At 43.2% G+C, this 6,466-nt stretch overlaps 1 long non-coding RNA gene across 1 annotated transcript; it reads left to right on the top strand.

Moving 5' to 3' along the window:
* The first annotated feature begins 1,304 nt into the window (after positions 1 to 1,304).
* LOC104966762 (uncharacterized) lies at positions 1,305 to 2,943 on the top strand. Its single transcript, XR_800673.1, has 3 exons — positions 1,305 to 2,009; positions 2,506 to 2,649; positions 2,816 to 2,943. It is a non-coding gene; the product is annotated as an uncharacterized lncRNA (long non-coding RNA).
* Positions 2,944 to 6,466: the final 3,523 nt, after the last annotated feature.

The following is a 6,466-nucleotide window of genomic DNA, read 5'->3' as shown; positions in this document are numbered from 1 at the left end:
TCTTGTCATTTATTTTATTTATTGTTCTCATTTTTTAAAAGTTTGTGTTATGGTTCTGGTGTGAAATAAAGCACAATAATTACATTTAAGACTGTTTCCCTTTTTTTTAAGAAAAGTATCGAAAAAGAATCGGAATTCTTGACTTGGTATCGAAACCAAAATGTTGGTATCGTGACAACACTACTCCTGACAGTTAAACCTGATATTTAGTAGGTCTGTTAAGTATCGAATGCTGATAATTCTGACGTAATTTGGCCGGTCAAAGTTGTTTGGGCTCGGATAAAATCGCTCTGTTACTTTCGTCCCGTGTTACTTTCGTCCCGGCTCTCCCTACGTGTGTATGTGTGGTGTCAGGTGTCAGTATGAGANTATAATTTATATTTATAACACCTTGAATTTCAGGGGGGGCGCGGGGCTCCGTTGGCGGGCGCAGCGCCCCTCCAAGACAATGGTCGGGGAAACACTGGATAGTGTTTAATCAACGATAGGTTTCCCCCCCCTCAAAGGTGATTGGTTCATTGCATCGCAGGTATTATTGTGATTGGCTCTTGGGCCACATCAAAATTAGACGCGCTATCATCCTCTCACACTGACACCTGACACCACACATACACACGTAGGGAGAGGCGGGACGAAAGTAACACGGGACGAAAGTAACAGAGCGATTTTATCCGAGCCCAAACAACTTTGACCGGCCAAATTACGTCAGAATTATCAGCATTCGATACTTAACAGACCTACTAAATATCAGGTTTAACTGTCAGGAGTAGTGTTGCCACGATACCAACATTTTGGTTTCGATACCAAGCTGAGACTGACCAAGGCACACGNTGCAATTTGGTGCTATATATATATATTTAAAAAATATTTTTTAAACACCTTGAATTTCAGGGGGGGCGCGGGGCTCTGTTGGCGGGGCACAGCGAGGGGCGCTGTGCCCCGCCAACAGAGCCCCGCGCCCCCCCTGAAATTCAAGGTGTTTAAAAAATATTTTTTAAATATATATATATAGCACCAAATTGCAAATAATCTATAACTACTGTCACTTTTCACATTGAACATGTGCTCTTTTATTAAATAAACTAAACGCTTTCATTTTAAGTTGTTAGTTTAGTGTTTTTGACCCTAAGAAACACTGATGCATTAATCAATAACAATAATCCACAGCTCCTCTCTCTGCTCAGGAGGATTTAAAAAATATATATCCCAATGCCACAAAAATGCATCAGTGACGTGGTTGAAATCTTGTCTCCAGAAAACAAAAAACTGAAACAAGCGGTATCAGTGACTGTGTTTGATGTGGCTCTTTGCAGTAACATAGAAAAAATGTGGCTCTTAACCTCTGACTGGTTGGCCACCCCTGCTATATTGCATACACAAACAACTACACAAATTTTAGCTCAGATAACTGGTCACAACATATGAAATATGAATATGCAAACACAATATACGTCATTGCATTGAACTGAGATATGAATACTTAAAATAAATGGCAACATTCATACTGTAGATGCTAGAACACATGTATGAAATTAAACGTGCTCAATCTCTATAACTCGCTGCATCTAATCACAAGAATGCACTCAAAGTAAAGAACTATAATGTCACAACATAACAACTTACACGTAAGGCCTTCTCAAGGGCTACGAACGAAGGATGGCACAGGATGAACAGACATCAGCTTCACTGGAGCACACCACTTCAGAATTACCAACTACTAACTATAACTAATAACTAACTTCCTGTCACATGGAACTAGAATTAAATACTAAGCCAGAATAATAACCATTTGTAAAAGCTGCAGATATACGATGGCTATCAGTGGTGTTCAGGATGACCAGGTGCCTGCACACTGTCACATGTGTAGAGGTGTGTGTTTGCAGACTCAGCGAGGGAGGCCCTGGCAGAGCAAGGCGTGGCAGAGGTGCTGACCTTCCAGCTGAAACGGGCGCCTGACGCTGAGCGCCGACATGTCATCCTGGAAATACTGGGGGCTCTGGGCGAGAGTGGTAAGAGCTCAAGGTTGCTTCAGGAAGAAGGCTTGGGAAATATTGATTTGATATTTCTTTCTAGAACCATTTCTAAACCTCTCAAAGAAGGTTTTAATAAAGTCAGGCTTTACCATGAGCCATCAGAATTGGGGTGTGTTAGTCAGGCTGTTGTGGGCAATACAACCAATCAATCAGTGATCACATTGATTGTACTAACTGGACAATCAGCTGTCGTGCTGGAACTGTGCTATTGCCAAATCCCCCCTTTGATGAGACGAGTTCCACAGAATCGACATACAGATTTCAAAATAATCTTCCCCAGTGCGGCATTAGCATAGTTGCTAATTTTTGTCAAGGGCTGTGTGTTTTATAATGTCCGGGTTTCCATCATAAGGTAATGCTAAGGACCACCTACCACCTGGGGCTGTCTTTTGTTTTGTAAAGATGGTGTACCTATTTTGGAAGATATTGTAAGCTGTTACTAATGATCAATTAAACTGCGCTGGACCCCCAGATACACTGAAGCTGCAGTTTGCAGAGTCAGGAGTACCAGAGGCCTTATCGGAGATGATTCGGAGTCTGCAGGGAGGATCTGACCCTCACGACCTCTGCAGCATCAAGATCGCCTCCAACCTCATTGTGTCTCTGCTGTTAGGAGGTGAGCAATGCTGATGTTACACCTGAACATCTGTGTAGCAACCACTGTCTCAGTGTAGACACCTGTTTCCTTTTTTGTCGTTCTGACTGAAGCCTCTTTCTGCTGATCAAAGTGTTGAGATGATGTAGTGTGTGTGTGTGTGTGTGTGTGTGTGTGTGTGTGTCAGATGAGTCCATGCAGAAGTGTTTTGGGGAGGGCTCTGGTGTGGTGTATCAGGATGTTCTGTCCTGGCTGCAGAGCTCCAACACACAGCTGCAACTGTCCGGAGCCCTGGCCATCGCCAACTTTGCCAGAAATGGTGAGACATTTTTCAGGAAAGATCACCCATGTGGTTATGAATCCACAATTGTCAATCAAGCAAAACATACCCCCAGATTACACAGCAATTTTCTTGAAAGTTGTAATGACCAAGTTTATAACAGAATCAGAAAAGCACGGACAGCAAACCCAAAGATCAGGTTGATCAGGTTGATCAGGTTAATCTGAACCTGCTTGATGTAACAAGTGCACCAAATCAAAGCATGTATTGTTATTAGGGCCGGGACTCGATTAAAAAAATTAATCTAATTAATTACAGGCTTTGTAATTAATTAATCGCAATTAATCGCATTTTTAATCACATATAAATATTTGACCTGAGAACAGTGAGAAGCAATTTTTTTCACATGGATTTTAGTATACCATTGAATAATGACTGAATACATAAGCTTAAGCAACAAAACATTGTTTATTTTTTTCAAGGATGTACTTAACCAAGACCAACAGAAAAGTGCAATTTTTGCCATAAAGTGTAGCAATAGCATATTTAGGAATATAGTACATTTCNTGTTGGCATAAGCGCGCAGGTTTTAGTTGGTATGTTCATTGTCTACGGGGACTCTTATATCCCTTGTATAGTCAGCGGGGAGTGTTGGCATTCCTGTGGTATGAGTAGAGTTGGTGTGGTGCGAGCGTGTTGGCTGGGGTGCGCGCGTGACTGCGACATAAGAAAATCATTCATGTCTTTTGTCCACTGGGGGGGTTTTCTGGCCTGAAGAGTTGTTTTTCGTGGGGTTGTTTTCTCATTGTTTCATCGATTTTGTCTTTGTTTGCTCTTGCAAATGGTTTGATGAAGACATGTGCGAATATTATTTTGCTGTCCACTCCTGGTCACTTTTGGATCACTCTGGATTTTATCCGGCTGCGCGGCATTTGATTGACGTGTGCGGAGTTCCCTCGGAGGGCTGGGAGGGGCGAGGAATGACGACAGCAGTTCCCTGCCAGCAGCCAGCATGGCGGAAAATAAAATTGAAATATAAAAGCGGCAGACTAAACGCCGGGCTCAGATTAACACTATTACATGATACAACAAAGGGGCCATGAAGAAAACTGTCCTCGCGGGCACGTCTTGCCCGTCGGGCTGGAGTCTGAGTCAACTGCTCAATACGGTGTTGTTTACCTTCTGTGATGCGCGAGCTGATGACGTCACGTCAAGACGAGTTAACTTTTTTTTCTCTCAACTTTGTGTGGAAAAATGCGGGGATTATGCGCCCTTTTGATAAATATGCGGCCTTTTAAAAATCTGCACCATTTTGCTGATTATGCGTTAAATTCTGCGATCGCAGGATCGCGTTTTTCTGGAGGGTCTACTTATTGTGAGAATGCCCAAATCAATGAAATTCCGTACCATGTTTTCACTGCTACTTTGTACCAAGGCAGATTCTCAGAGCCGTCCACATGAGCACAATTATGCGCGCCACAGTTTCCCCGCTGCGAGGCTCCGGCACTAACAGTTCACGAGGGTGCTCCACTAGCACCCGGATATAAGGCGCTGTTATTAAAGAGGTGGAGGGAGAGTCCTCTCCTGTCAGACTGAGAGGCTGATAACAACAGCTCAGTGAGGTAAAGGACTCTCTGAGTGTTTAGATAGTTAACTTTAGTCTAAGTAGTGGGTCTCAAACGGTTTGGTAATCATTTATGTAAACAAGTATTTCCAAGGCACACCTTTATATGATCATTATAGTTATAAAAAACAAGAGAATAACAGGTATGAAATTATTCCAACTCAATAACACAAAAATACAGGTTAAATGGGGAGTGATTTGTAAAATATGCATAAAGAAAAAGTAAATCTGTTTACAGTTCTGTTTCATATGGGTATTGTTGAGATATGTATTTAGTCCCTAATTTTGCTATCAAAGTGCAGCAGATTGATGCATTTAACTTCAACATTTAAAACAAAATCTTCCTGGGGGAGCATGCCCCTGGACCCCCCTAGAGGAGGTGAGGTCCACCACCTGCCTACACCCCCTGTGAAATTGTCCCACCCACATTGAGGATGCTTCCCTATGCTCATGCATTTGGAACACGCGATTATACAGCTTTGCAACTTGAATTTATACCCCATGCAAAGGATTGTGGTTCAGAATAGCCAGAATTTCACACTGCCATGCATACATGTTAGGGTTAAGAGTTCAGACATGAGGAGATTCGGAACAGCATTCAGATTTGATTAGAAGCTATCAGACCCCATTCGTAGATCAGTGTTATCTTACCGCCAGGCCAGAGGATGGCTCGATAAAGTCAGCCCAGAATCCTTCTCTCTGCAGAGCGTAGCAGATCTCCTTTGCTCCTTCAACAAACTGCAAAGTAGAAAAACTGCTTAGTCACTGATAACCCTTTGCCACCAAGGCGGTTGCAAACAAGTTTCCATTGTAAGGGCACGGGAAACTAGAGGTAAGAACTGATGCCCCTTTCACACCAACGCGTTTTCAGCTCCGGCTCGGAGCTGGAGCCTGAAAAGTAGTTTTTTCCTGTTTCACACCGCAGCGGCGCCGCCTCTTAGCTCCGAAATCTGGTTCACTTCCAGCTCCAAAAAATTATCGGTCTAGAGCAGGGGTGGCCAACCCGCGGCTCTCGAGCCGCATGCGGCTCTTTGCCTAGTTTCATGCGGTTCTTCAGTTCATATCGAATTGTATATGTGTGAGTTTGGGGGAGAGACACTGACTCCTGACTAGTGTTGCACGGTGTACCGATACTTGAAAGGTAACGCGATACCCTGCCGTTAAAAACGTTACGATTCCTCCGTTTCATTAGTATCGGTACTTTAAGAATGACGGGGGAAAGTACTCCGGTGAGAAAGCGCCGTTTTAAGAAGAGCCGTGTGTGTTCAGCGCTCTGCTTCCAATCCCTGCACCGCAGCCGTGCCTGCAGTCCCGCCCCTCTCAAGCATGCTCAAGTGTCTCCCCTCTCTCGTGCACGAGCTAGCTGCCAGAGCATGTGAGAAAACGAGAAGCATGGCTGCAAGTGGGAGTGCAACTGCCGCTGCGCCTCGGCTTGTTGACAAAAAAGACACCAGAAGCTAAATGTTGATGTATTTTAGCTATATCTCTGACAGTGAGGGCAAGCCTACGGACACCACGAGGCCTGTCTGTAAGAAATGTATTAATTGTATTTAATACGAATTATTGTCATTTATTTAATTTATTGTTCTCATTGTTTAAAAGTGTGTGTTATGGTTCTGGTGTGAAATAAAGCACAATAATTACATTTAAGACTGTTTCCCTTTTTTTAAGAAAAGTATCGCAAAAGAATCGGAATCTCAATTCTTGACTTGGTATCGGTATCGAAACCAAAATGTTGGTATCATGACAACACTACTCCTCACAGTTAAACCTGATATTAGTAGGTCTGTTAAGTATTGAATGCTGATAATTCTGACGTTGTTTGGGCTCGGATAAAATTGCTCCGTTACTTTCGTCCCGGCTCTCCCTACGTGTGTATGTGTGGTGTCAGGTGTCAGTATGAGAGGATGACAGCGCATCTAATCACAATAATA

The sequence above is a fragment of the Notothenia coriiceps genome, unplaced genomic scaffold, assembly GCF_000735185.1.
Source record: "Notothenia coriiceps isolate Sejong01 unplaced genomic scaffold, NC01 NC01_scaffold00037250, whole genome shotgun sequence".
Taxonomy (NCBI): Eukaryota; Metazoa; Chordata; class Actinopteri; order Perciformes; family Nototheniidae; genus Notothenia; species Notothenia coriiceps.
The sequence above is the reverse complement of the archived record's forward strand: the minus strand, read 5'-3'. Positions and strand labels throughout refer to the sequence as shown.